Source organism: Pleurodeles waltl, chromosome 4_1 (assembly GCF_031143425.1).
Source record: "Pleurodeles waltl isolate 20211129_DDA chromosome 4_1, aPleWal1.hap1.20221129, whole genome shotgun sequence".
Classification (NCBI taxonomy): domain Eukaryota; kingdom Metazoa; phylum Chordata; class Amphibia; order Caudata; family Salamandridae; genus Pleurodeles; species Pleurodeles waltl.
In genome coordinates, this window is record NC_090442.1 from 972,157,025 (window position 1) to 972,171,554 (window position 14,530).

The following is a 14,530-nucleotide window of genomic DNA, read 5'->3' on the forward strand; positions in this document are numbered from 1 at the left end:
CAGGAGTGCATTCTTAAGAACTGTAAAATTATTGGCATCACTTTCTTTCACAGTAAGGAGCCTAACCCTACCTTTTCCACTAAATGATAGCCATAGGAGAGCAGCCCACTGCCTTTGAGGGACATCCTGTACAACACAGGCCCTCTCAAGTGCAGCAAACCACTTGTTAATGTCATCCCCCTCCTTATAAGGGGGAACTATCTTGTGCAGATTCCTGGAATCATGCTCTTTTGCAGGATGACTATGGGGAATACTGCTGCTGCCACCATGGGTTTCTAAACCCAACTTCTGTCTTTCCTTCTCTAATTCTAAAGACTGTCTATCCAAATCCAGCTGTTGCTTTTTAAGCTTCAGTCTGGTTTGTTCCACTCTCAATCTATTGAGCTCCCTTTCTAACAATCTGTCATCAGGGTGGGTGGGAGGGACATTTCTAGATACAGAGGTATGGTGAGAATGGACAGAAGGAGACCTGTCCCTTACAGAAGCCACCCTAACAGCTTGGCTAACAGAAACATCACTACCAGTATGGTGAGAATAAATGCTTTTGCCATGATGTGAGACAACACTATTTATATGGTGTGGCTCATCATCATTACCAACTATGCTAGACTGTCTAGTAATGGGCAGGCTAGGAAGTTTCTTTCCTGAAACTTTTCCTGGGGGAGTCCCTGGATCAGATTGAAACCATTAGCTACTTTTTCAACAGATGGGGCACTTATGGCCTTATCCTGTACTCTAAGCATGTTAATTAACAGTTCTAAGGAAGGATTCTTCCCTACACTCAAACCTCTCTCTATGCAGAGATTCCTTGCTCCTTTCCAGCTAAGGTGATCATATGCAAGTTTGGACAGATCAACATTTTGGCCTGTGCCAGACATTTTTTAGAGAGAGTTAAAAGTGATAGTAAAAGATAAAAAGTTTGTCAGAGCTTTTAGAAAGACAGAGAAAAAAAACTTTTTAAACTTTTTAGAACTTTTTAGAAAGTTAGAAGTACTTTTCAGCGCTTAGAAAAGAGTGAAAAGAGGAAATGCAAAACTTTTTGGCTATGTGTATATACACTGACCTTGTTTTGTATATTTTTCTCTTATGAAAAGTACAATGACAAGAGTGGTAAGTAGTCTCAAAGCACTTATCCCACCGCTGCACAACCAATGTAGGAGGCTGGACTGGCTTGTAGTGAGTACCTAGGGGTACTTGCACCTTGCACCAGGCCCAGTTATCCCTTATTAGTGTATAGGGTGTCTAGCAGCTTAGGCTGATAGATAATGGTAGCTTAGCAGAGCAGCTTAGGCTGAACTAGGAGACGTGTGAAGCTACTACAGTACCACTTAGTGTCATATGCACAATATCATAGGAAAACACAATACACAGTTATACTAAAAATAAAGGCACTTTATTTTTATGACAATATGCCAAAGTATCTTAGAGTGTACCCTCAGTGAGAGGATAGGAAATATACACAAGATATATATACACAATAGCTAAAATATGCAGTATAGTCTTAGAAAACAGTGCAAACAATGTATAGTTACAATAGGATGCAATGGGGAAACATAGGGATAGGGGCAACACAAACCATATACTCCAAAAGTGGAATGCGAACCACGAATGGACCCCAAACCTATGTGACCTTGTAGAGGATCGCTGGGACTATTAGAAAATAGTGAGAGTTAGAAAAATAACCCTCCCCAAGACCCTGAAAAGTGAGTGCAAAGTGCACTGAAGTTCCCCTAAGGACAAAGAAGTCGTGTTAGAGGAATAATGCAGGAAAGACACAAACCAGCAATGCAACAACTGTGGATTTCCAATCTAGGGTACCTGTGGAACAAGTGGACCAAGTCCAAAAGTCACAAGCAAGTCGGAGATGGGCAAATGCCCAGGAAATGCCAGCTGCGGGTGCAAAGAAGCTTCTACTGGACAGGAGAAGCTGAGGTTTCTGCAGGAACGAAAAGGGCTAGAGACTTCCCCTTTGGTGGACGGATCCCTCTCGCCGTGGAAAGTCGTGCAGAAGTGTTTTCCCGCCAAAAGAACGCCAACAAGCCTTGCTAGCTGCAAATCGTTCGGTTAGCGTTTTTGGACGCTGCTGAGGCCCAGGAGGGACCAGGAGGTCGTAAATTGGACCAGCAGAGAGAGGAGACGTCGAGCAAGACAAGGAGCCCTCTCTGAAGCCAGTAGCACCCAGAGAAGTGCCAGAAACAGGCACTACAAGGATGCGTGAAATGGTGCTTGCCGAAGTTGCACAAAGGAGTCCCACGTCGCCGGAGACCAACTTAGAAAGTCGTGCAATGCAGGTTAGAGTGCCGTGGACCCAGGCTTGGCTGTGCACAAAGGATTTCCGCCGGAAGTGCACAGGGGCCGGAGAAGTTGCAAAAGTCGCGGTTACCAACAATGCAGTCTGGAGTGTGGAGGCAAGGACTTACCTCCACCAAACTTGGACTGAAGAGTCACTGGACTGTGGCAGTCTCTTGGACAGAGTTGCTGGATTCAAGGGACCTCGCTCGTCATGCTGAGAGGAGACCCAAGGGACCGGTAATGCAGCTTTTTGGTGCCTGCGGTTGCAGGGGGAAGATTCCGTCGACCCACGGGAGATTTCTTCGGAGCTTCTGGTGCAGAGAGGAGGCAGACTACCCCCACAGCATGCACAAGCAGGAAAACAGTCGAGAAGGCGGCAGGATCAGCGTTACAGAGTTGCAGTAGTCGTCTTTGCTACTATGTTGCAGGTTTGCAGGCTTCCAGCGCGGTCAGCAGTCGATTCCTTGGCAGAAGGTGAAGAGAGAGATGCAGAGGAACTCGGATGAGCTCTTGCATTCGTTATCTAAAGTTTCCCCAGAGACAGAGACCCTAAATAGCCAGAAAAGAGGGTTTGGCTACCTAGGAGAGAGGATAGGCTACTAACACCTGAAGGAGCCTATCAGAAGGAGTCTCTGACGTCACCTGGTGGCACTGGCCACTCAGAGCAGTCCAGTGTGCCAGCAGCACCTCTGTTTCCAAGATGGCAGAGGTCTGGAGCACACTGGAGGAGCTCTGGACACCTCCCAGGGGAGGTGCAGGTCAGGGGAGTGGTCACTCCCCTTTCCTTTGTCCAGTTTCGCGCCAGAGCAGGGCTAAGGGGTCCCCTGAACCGGTGTAGACTGGCTTATGCAGAATTGGGCACCTTTGTGCCCAACAAAGCATTTCCAGAGGCTGGGGGAGGCTACTCCTCCCCTGCCTTCACACCATTTTCCAAAGGGAGAGGGTGTCACACCCTCTCTCAGAGGAAGTTCTTTGTTCTGCCATCCTGGGCCAGGCCTGGCTGGACCCCAGGAGGGCAGATGCCTGTCTGAGGGGTTGGCAGCAGCAGCAGCTGCAGTGAAACCCCAGGAAGGGCAGTTTGGCAGTACCAGGGTCTGTGCTACAGACCACTGGGATCATGGGATTGTGCCAACTATGCCAGGATGGCATAGAGGGGGCAATTCCATGATCATAGACATGTTACATGGCCATATTCGGAGTTACCATTGTGAAGCTACATATAGGTAGTGACCTATATGTAGTGCACGCGTGTAATGGTGTCCCCGCACTCACAAAGTTCAGGGAATTGGCTCTGAACAATGTGGGGGCACCTTGGCTAGTGCCAGGGTGCCCTCACACTAAGTAACTTTGCACCTAACCTTTACCAGGTAAAGGTTAGACATATAGGTGACTTATAAGTTACTTAAGTGCAGTGTAAAATGGCTGTGAAATAACGTGGACGTTATTTCACTCAGGCTGCAGTGGCAGGCCTGTGTAAGAATTGTCAGAGCTCCCTATGGGTGGCAAAAGAAATGCTGCAGCCCATAGGGATCTCCTGGAACCCCAATACCCTGGGTACCTCAGTACCATATACTAGGGAATTATAAGGGTGTTCCAGTAAGCCAATGTAAATTGTTAAAATTGGTCACTAGCCTGTCAGTGACAATTTGAAATAAATGAGAGAGCATAATCACTGAGGTTCTGGTTAGCAGAGCCTCAGTGAGACAGTTAGGCACCACACAGGGAACACATACATATAGGCCACAACCTTATGAGCACTGGGGTCCTGACTAGCAGGGTCCCAGTGACACATAACAAACATACTGAAAACATAGGGTTTTCACTATGAGCACTGGGCCCTGGCTGGCAGGATCCCAGTGAGACAGTGAAAACACCCTGACATACACTCACAAACAGGCCAAAAGTGGGGGTAACAAGGCTAGAAAGAGGCTACTTTCTCACACAACCCCCCCCCAAACGAAGGACAATAAGGCTAACCTTGGCCAGTTGAGACTTTATTGTCTAAGTGGTGATAAGTAGAGAGTAGCTCTGCAATAGACTGGTTACTCCCTTTATCATCCACTATATGGTTACTTCCCTGTGGGGATGTAAACCACCCTGTTTGAAGTTTTTTAGCTAAGCAACAATGTGAAGATGTATTTTCAGAGTTTCTATCAGTAAGTTTTAGTTTAGAGCAGTGGGAATTGTCCACTGAACCTATTTGTAGTGATGGAAATGCCAGACAGGGATGCTGTCTCAGAAAAGCCATGGCTGGACAAAAACTTTGTCCATATGGCTGGAAGAGAGAACAGGGATGCTGTTTCTCTTGAGTTGGAGCAGGGCAGGGATGCTGTCCTATGAGCTCCACACTAGGGCAGGGATGCTGTCCTAAGTGTTGTGAGGCAGTGCAGAGTTTCTGCACTAAAGTTTCTCTGGGAGGGTTGGAGGGATGCTCCATGTTAACTAAAATGGTGCTCTTTTTCTTACCAATGTTAGTTATCCCACAGAGAGGTACTTCCACCTCAGGGAGTACAGTTTTGCCAACTGATGATTCCCTTGGAACAGGTGCCACTCCAGGAGAGGTTTCTCCCACCACAGGAATGGTATCCTGAATGGTAGGGTGGTTAGGGGATACTGTGATACCCTTTTTACCTGTTGATGGAGAGGGATCCGGAGTTTTCAGGCCTTCTCTCTTTTGCTTTTTCATTTCCGTAGAAATGAGAGGGAACAATTCCTCAGGGATGCCCAGCATGGCTGCATGGGCATAAAACTCTACATCAGCCCAACCTGAGGCCTCTAGGTCATTACCTAAGAGACAGTCTACAGGTAAGCTAGGTGATACCACCACCTGCTTAGGGCCAGTAACTCCACCCCAACTAAACTGAATTATAGCTAAGGGAAGAAACTTAGTGGAGTTATGGACATCAATAATCTTATACTGTTGTCCAATGATGTGTTGATCAGGGTGCACTAGGTTTTCAGTCACCAAAGTGATACTGGCACCTGTGTCCCTGTAGGCCAAGGCCTCAACACCATTTATTGAAACTGTCTGCCTGTACTTATCCATTGTAAGGGGACAAGCAGCCAGTGTGGCAAGGCCAATGCCACTAGGTGTGACAGAAACTGTCTTGGGAGTGACTACCCCAGTTTCTACTATGGACCCAAAAGTGAACCCAACTACACCCTTAACTTGACTGTTGCCAGCAGTCCCACCACTAGTACCACTACTGCTAGGGGCACTAGAGCTTGATGTATTAGTGGTGGTAGGCTCAGGGGGTTTACCTGGACAGGACTTATCCCCTGGCCTATGGCCTCTGTTTTTACACACAAAGCACCAAGGCTTTTTAATGTGTGCAGGTTGAGAAGAAGAGGAAGAATTAGTTTTATCCCCACCCTCTGAAGAGTGTTTAAGATTTGAAGTGGGATCTTTGGTTTTACCCTTATCCCCATGCTTATCTTGAGATTTTTCACCATCTTTCTTCTTATTGCCATCTTTGTCACCCCCTGTATGAACTTTTCTGTTCACCCTTGTTCTGACCCATTTGTCTGCCTTCTTTCCCAATTCTTGGGGAGAGGTCAGATCAGAGTCTACCAGGTACTGGTGCAACAAATCAGACACACAATTATTAAGTATATGCTCTCTCAGGATTGTGTTATACAGGCTTTCATAATCAGTAACTTTACTGCCATGTAACCACCCTTCCAAGGCCTTCACTGAATGGTCAATGAAATCAACCCAGTCTTGTGAAGACTCCTTTTTGGTCTCTATGAACTTTATCCTGTATTATTCAGTGGTTAAGCCATAACCATCCAGGAGTGCATTCTTAAGAACTGTAAAATTATTGGCATCACTTTCTTTCACAGTAAGGAGCCTAACCCTACCTTTTCCACTAAATGATAGCCATAGGAGAGCAGCCCACTGCCTTTGAGGGACATCCTGTACAACACAGGCCCTCTCAAGTGCAGCAAACCACTTGTTAATGTCATCCCCCTCCTTATAAGGGGGAACTATCTTGTGCAGATTCCTGGAATCATGCTCTTTTGCAGGATGACTATGGGGAATACTGCTGCTGCCACCATGGGTTTCTAAACCCAACTTCTGTCTTTCCTTCTCTAATTCTAAAGACTGTCTATCCAAATCCAGCTGTTGCTTTTTAAGCTTCAGTCTGGTTTGTTCCACTCTCAATCTATTGAGCTCCCTTTCTAACAATCTGTCATCAGGGTGGGTGGGAGGGACATTTCTAGATACAGAGGTATGGTGAGAATGGACAGAAGGAGACCTGTCCCTTACAGAAGCCACCCTAACAGCTTGGCTAACAGAAACATCACTACCAGTATGGTGAGAATAAATGCTTTTGCCATGATGTGAGACAACACTATTTATATGGTGTGGCTCATCATCATTACCAACTATGCTAGACTGTCTAGTAATGGGCAGGCTAGGAAGTTTCTTTCCTGAATCTTTTCCTGGGGGAGTCCCTGGATCAGATTGAAACCATTAGCTACTTTTTCAACAGATGGGGCACTTATGGCCTTATCCTGAACTCTAAGCATGTTAATTAACAGTTCTAAGGAAGGATTCTTCCCTACACTCAAACCTCTCTCTATGCAGAGATTCCTTGCTCCTTTCCAGCTAAGGTGATCATATGCAAGTTTGGACAGATCAACATTTTGGCCTGTGCCAGACATTTTTTAGAGAGAGTTAAAAGTGATAGTAAAAGATAAAAGGTTTGTCAGAGCTTTTAGAAAGACAGAGAAAAAAAACTTTTAAAACTTTTTAGAACTTTTTAGAAAGTTAGAAGTACTTTTCAGCACTTAGAAAAGAGTGAAAAGAGGAAATGCAAAACTTTTTGGCTATGTGTATATACACTGACCTTGTTTTGTATATTTTTCTCTTATGAAAAGTACAATGACAAGAGTGGTAAGTAGTCTCAAAGCACTTATCCCACCGCTGCACAACCAATGTAGGAGGCTGGACTGGCTTGTAGTGAGTACCTAGGGGTACTTGCACCTTGCACCAGGCCCAGTTATCCCTTATTAGTGTATAGGGTGTCTAGCAGCTTAGGCTGATAGATAATGGTAGCTTAGCAGAGCAGCTTAGGCTGAACTAGGAGACGTGTGAAGCTACTACAGTACCACTTAGTGTCATATGCACAATATCATAGGAAAACACAATACACAGTTATACTAAAAATAAAGGCACTTTATTTTTATGACAATATGCCAAAGTATCTTAGAGTGTACCCTCAGTGAGAGGATAGGAAATATACACAAGATATATATACACAATAGCTAAAATATGCAGTATAGTCTTAGAAAACAGTGCAAACAATGTATAGTTACAATAGGATGCAATGGGGAAACATAGGGATAGGGGCAACACAAACCATATACTCCAAAAGTGGAATGCGAACCACGAATGGACCCCAAACCTATGTGACCTTGTAGAGGATCGCTGGGACTATTAGAAAATAGTGAGAGTTAGAAAAATAACCCTCCCCAAGACCCTGAAAAGTGAGTGCAAAGTGCACTAAAGTTCCCCTAAGGACAAAGAAGTCGTGTTAGAGGAATAATGCAGGAAAGACACAAACCAGCAATGCAACAACTGTGGATTTCCAATCTAGGGTACCTGTGGAACAAGGGGACCAAGTCCAAAAGTCACAAGCAAGTCGGAGATGGGCAAATGCCCAGGAAATGCCAGCTGCGGGTGCAAAGAAGCTTCTACTGGACAGGAGAAGCTGAGGTTTCTGCAGGAACGAAAAGAGCTAGAGACTTCCCCTTTGGTGGACGGATCCCGCTCGCCGTGGAAAGTTGTGCAGAAGTGTTTTTCCGCCAAAAGAACGCCAACAAGCCTTGCTAGCTGCAAATCGTACGGTTAGCGTTTTTGGACGCTGCTGAGGCCCAGGAGGGACCAGGAGGTCGTAAATTGGACCAGCAGAGAGAGATGACGTCGAGCAAGACAAGGAGCCCTCTCTGAAGCCAGTAGCACCCAGAGAAGTGCCAGAAACAGGCACTACAAGGATGCGTGAAATGGTGCTTGCCGAAGTTGCACAAAGGAGTCCCACGTCGCCGGAGACCAACTTAGAAAGTCCTGCAATGCAGGTTAGAGTGCCGTGGACCCAGGCTTGGCTGTGCACAAAGGATTTCCGCCGGAAGTGCACAGGGGCCGGAGAAGTTGCAAAAGTCGCGGTTACCAACAATGCAGTCTGGAGTGTGGAGGCAAGGACTTACCTCCACCAAACTTGGACTGAAGAGTCACTGGACTGTGGCAGTCTCTTGGACAGAGTTGCTGGATTCAAGGGACCTCGCTCGTTGTGCTGAGAGGAGACCCAAGGGACCGGTAATGCAGCTTTTTGGTGCCTGCGGTTGCAGGGGGAAGATTCCGTCGACCCACGGGAGATTTCTTCGGAGCTTCTGGTGCAGAGAGGAGGCAGACTACCCCCACAGCATGCACAAGCAGGAAAACAGTCGAGAAGGCGGCAGGATCAGCGTTACAGAGTTGCAGTAGTCGTCTTTGCTACTATGTTGCAGGTTTGCAGGCTTCCAGCGCGGTCAGCAGTCGATTCCTTGGCAGAAGGTGAAGAGAGAGATGCAGAGGAACTCGGATGAGCTCTTGCATTCGTTATCTAAAGTTTCCCCAGAGACAGAGACCCTAAATAGCCAGAAAAGAGGGTTTGGCTACCTAGGAGAGAGGATAGGCTACTAACACCTGAAGGAGCCTATCAGAAGGAGTCTCTGACGTCACCTGGTGGCACTGGCCACTCAGAGCAGTCCAGTGTGCCAGCAGCACCTCTGTTTCCAAGATGGCAGAGGTCTGGAGCACACTGGAGGAGCTCTGGACACCTCCCAGGGGAGGTGCAGGTCAGGGGAGTGGTCACTCCCCTTTCCTTTGTCCAGTTTCGCGCCAGAGCAGGGCTAAGGGGTCCCCTGAACCGGTGTAGACTGGCTTATGCAGAATTGGGCACCTTTGTGCCCAACAAAGCATTTCCAGAGGCTGGGGGAGGCTACTCCTCCCCTGCCTTCACACCATTTTCCAAAGGGAGAGGGTGTCACACCCTCTCTCAGAGGAAGTTCTTTGTTCTGCCATCCTGGGCCAGGCCTGGCTGGACCCCAGGAGGGCAGATGCCTGTCTGAGGGGTTGGCAGCAGCAGCAGCTGCAGTGAAACCCCAGGAAGGGCAGTTTGGCAGTACCAGGGTCTGTGCTACAGACCACTGGGATCATGGGATTGTGCCAACTATGCCAGGATGGCATAGAGGGGGCAATTCCATGATCATAGACATGTTACATGGCCATATTCGGAGTTACCATTGTGAAGCTACATATAGGTAGTGACCTATATGTAGTGCACGCGTGTAATGGTGTCCCCGCACTCACAAAGTTCAGGGAATTGGCTCTGAACAATGTGGGGGCACCTTGGCTAGTGCCAGGGTGCCCTCACACTAAGTAACTTTGCACCTAACCTTTACCAGGTAAAGGTTAGACATATAGGTGACTTATAAGTTACTTAAGTGCAGTGTAAAATGGCTGTGAAATAACGTGGACGTTATTTCACTCAGGCTGCAGTGGCAGGCCTGTGTAAGAATTGTCAGAGCTCCCTATGGGTTGCAAAAGAAATGCTGCAGCCCATAGGGATCTCCTGGAACCCCAATACCCTGGGTACCTCAGTACCATATACTAGGGAATTATAAGGGTGTTCCAGTAAGCCAATGTAAATTGTTAAAATTGGTCACTAGCCTGTCAGTGACAATTTGAAATAAATGAGAGAGCATAACCACTGAGGTTCTGGTTAGCAGAGCCTCAGTGAGACAGTTAGGCACCACACAGGGAACACATACATATATGCCACAACCTTATGAGCACTGGGGTCCTGACTAGCAGGGTCCCAGTGACACATAACAAACATACTGAAAACATAGGGTTTTCACTATGAGCACTGGGCCCTGGCTGGCAGGATCCCAGTGAGACAGTGAAAACACCCTGACATACACTCACAAACAGGCCAAAAGTGGGGGTAACAAGGCTAGAAAGAGGCTACTTTCTCACACAACCCCCCCCCCCAAACGAAGGACAATAAGGCTAACCTTGGCCAGTTGAGACTTTATTGTCTAAGTGGTGATAAGTAGAGAGTAGCTCTGCAATAGACTGGTTACTCCCTTTATCATCCACTATATGGTTACTTCCCTGTGGGGATGTAAACCACCCTGTTTGAAGTTTTTTAGCTAAGCAACAATGTGAAGATGTATTTTCAGAGTTTCTATCAGTAAGTTTTAGTTTAGAGCAGTGGGAATTGTCCACTGAACCTATTTGTAGTGATGGAAATGCCAGACAGGGATGCTGTCTCAGAAAAGCCATGGCTGGACAAAAACTTTGTCCATATGGCTGGAAGAGAGAACAGGGATGCTGTTTCTCTTGAGTTGGAGCAGGGCAGGGATGCTGTCCTATGAGCTCCACACTAGGGCAGGGATGCTGTCCTAAGTGTTGTGAGGCAGTGCAGAGTTTCTGCACTAAAGTTTCTCTGGGAGGGTTGGAGGGATGCTCCATGTTAACTAAAATGGTGCTCTTTTTCTTACCAATGTTAGTTATCCCACAGAGAGGTACTTCCACCTCAGGGAGTACAGTTTTGCCAACTGATGATTCCCTTGGAACAGGTGCCACTCCAGGAGAGGTTTCTCCCACCACAGGAATGGTATCCTGAATGGTAGGGTGGTTAGGGGATACTGTGATACCCTTTTTACCTGTTGATGGAGAGGGATCCTGAGTTTTCAGGCCTTCTCTCTTTTGCTTTTTCATTTCCGTAGAAATGAGAGGGAACAATTCCTCAGGGATGTCCAGCATGGCTGCATGGGCATAAAACTCTACATCAGCCCAACCTGAGGCCTCTAGGTCATTACCTAAGAGACAGTCTACAGGTAAGCTAGGTGATACCACCACCTGCTTAGGGCCAGTAACTCCACCCCAACTAAACTGAATTATAGCTAAGGGAAGAAACTTAGTGGAGTTATGGACATCAATAATCTTATACTGTTGTCCAATGATGTGTTGATCAGGGTGCACTAGGTTTTCAGTCACCAAAGTGATACTGGCACCTGTGTCCCTGTAGGCCAAGGCCTCAACACCATTTATTGAAACTGTCTGCCTGTACTTATCCATTGTAAGGGGACAAGCAGCCAGTGTGGCAAGGCCAATGCCACTAGGTGTGACAGAAACTGTCTTGGGAGTGACTACCCCAGTTTCTACTATGGACCCAAAAGTGAACCCAACTACACCCTTAACTTGACTGTTGCCAGCAGTCCCACCACTAGTACCACTACTGCTAGGGGCACTAGAGCTTGATGTATTAGTGGTGGTAGGCTCAGGGGGTTTACCTGGACAGGACTTATCCCCTGGCCTATGGCCTCTGTTTTTACACACAAAGCACCAAGGCTTTTTAATGTGTGCAGGTTGAGAAGAAGAGGAAGAATTAGTTTTATCCCCACCCTCTGAAGAGTGTTTAAGATTTGAAGTGGGATCTTTGGTTTTACCCTTATCCCCATGCTTATCTTGAGATTTTTCACCATCTTTCTTCTTATTGCCATCTTTGTCACCCCCTGTATGAACTTTTCTGTTCACCCTTGTTCTGACCCATTTGTCTGCCTTCTTTCCCAATTCTTGGGGAGAGGTCAGATCAGAGTCTACCAGGTACTGGTGCAACAAATCAGACACACAATTATTAAGTATATGCTCTCTCAGGATTGTGTTATACAGGCTTTCATAATCAGTAACTTTACTGCCATGTAACCACCCCTCCAAGGCCTTCACTGAATGGTCAATGAAATCAACCCAGTCTTGTGAAGACTCCTTTTTGGTCTCTATGAACTTTATCCTGTATTGTTCAGTGGTTAAGCCATAACCATCCAGGAGTGCATTCTTAAGAACTGTAAAATTATTGGCATCACTTTCTTTCACAGTAAGGAGCCTAACCCTACCTTTTCCACTAAATGATAGCCATAGGAGAGCAGCCCACTGCCTTTGAGGGACATCCTGTACAACACAGGCCCTCTCAAGTGCAGCAAACCACTTGTTAATGTCATCCCCCTCCTTATAAGGGGGAACTATCTTGTGCAGATTCCTGGAATCATGCTCTTTTGCAGGATGACTATGGGGAATACTGCTGCTGCCACCATGGGTTTCTAAACCCAACTTCTGTCTTTCCTTCTCTAATTCTAAAGACTGTCTATCCAAATCCAGCTGTTGCTTTTTAAGCTTCAGTCTGGTTTGTTCCACTCTCAATCTATTGAGCTCCCTTTCTAACAATCTGTCATCAGGGTGGGTGGGAGGGACATTTCTAGATACAGAGGTATGGTGAGAATGGACAGAAGGAGACCTGTCCCTTACAGAAGCCACCCTAACAGCTTGGCTAACAGAAACATCACTACCAGTATGGTGAGAATAAATGCTTTTGCCATGATGTGAGACAACACTATTTATATGGTGTGGCTCATCATCATTACCAACTATGCTAGACTGTCTAGTAATGGGCAGGCTAGGAAGTTTCTTTCCTGAATCTTTTCCTGGGGGAGTCCCTGGATCAGATTGAAACCATTAGCTACTTTTTCAACAGATGGGGCACTTATGGCCTTATCCTGTACTCTAAGCATGTTAATTAACAGTTCTAAGGAAGGATTCTTCCCTACACTCAAATCTCTCTCTATGCAGAGATTCCTTGCTCCTTTCCAGCTAAGGTGATCATATGCAAGTTTGGACAGATCAACATTTTGGCCTGTGCCAGACATTTTTTAGAGAGAGTTAAAAGTGATAGTAAAAGATAAAAAGTTTGTCAGAGCTTTTAGAAAGACAGAGAAAAAAAACTTTTTAAACTTTTTAGAACTTTTTAGAAAGTTAGAAGTACTTTTCAGCGCTTAGAAAAGAGTGAAAAGAGGAAATGCAAAACTTTTTGGCTATGTGTATATACACTGACCTTGTTTTGTATATTTTTCTCTTATGAAAAGTACAATGACAAGAGTGGTAAGTAGTCTCAAAGCACTTATCCCACCGCTGCACAACCAATGTAGGAGACTGGACTGGCTTGTAGTGAGTACCTAGGGGTACTTGCACCTTGCACCAGGCCCAGTTATCCCTTATTAGTGTATAGGGTGTCTAGCAGCTTAGGCTGATAGATAATGGTAGCTTAGCAGAGCAGCTTAGGCTGAACTAGGAGACGTGTGAAGCTACTACAGTACCACTTAGTGTCATATGCACAATATCATAGGAAAACACAATACACAGTTATACTAAAAATAAAGGCACTTTATTTTTATGACAATATGCCAAAGTATCTTAGAGTGTACCCTCAGTGAGAGGATAGGAAATATACACAAGATATATATACACAATAGCTAAAATATGCAGTATAGTCTTAGAAAACAGTGCAAACAATGTATAGTTACAATAGGATGCAATGGGGAAACATAGGGATAGGGGCAACACAAACCATATACTCCAAAAGTGGAATGCGAACCACGAATGGACCCCAAACCTATGTGACCTTGTAGAGGATCGCTGGGACTATTAGAAAATAGTGAGAGTTAGAAAAATAACCCTCCCCAAGACCCTGAAAAGTGAGTGCAAAGTGCACTAAAGTTCCCCTAAGGACAAAGAAGTCGTGTTAGAGGAATAATGCAGGAAAGACACAAACCAGCAATGCAACAACTGTGGATTTCCAATCTAGGGTACCTGTGGAACAAGGGGACCAAGTCCAAAAGTCACAAGCAAGTCGGAGATGGGCAAATGCCCAGGAAATGCCAGCTGCGGGTGCAAAGAAGCTTCTACTGGACAGGAGAAGCTGAGGTTTCTGCAGGAACGAAAAGAGCTAGAGACTTCCCCTTTGATGGACGGATCCCTCTCGCCGTGGAAAGTCGTGCAGAAGTGTTTTTCCGCCAAAAGAACGCCAACAAGCCTTGCTAGCTGCAAATCGTACGGTTAGCGTTTTTGGACGCTGCTGAGGCCCAGGAGGGACCAGGAGGTCGTAAATTGGACCAGCAGAGAGAGATGACGTCGAGCAAGACAAGGAGCCCTCTCTGAAGCCAGTAGCACCCAGAGAAGTGCCAGAAACAGGCACTACAAGGATGCGTGAAATGGTACTTGCCGAAGTTGCACAAAGGAGTCCCACGTCGCCGGAGACCAACTTAGAAAGTCGTGCAATGCAGGTTAGAGTGCCGTGGACCCAGGCTTGGCTGTGCACAAAGGATTTCCGCCGGAAGTGCACAGGGGCCGGAGAAG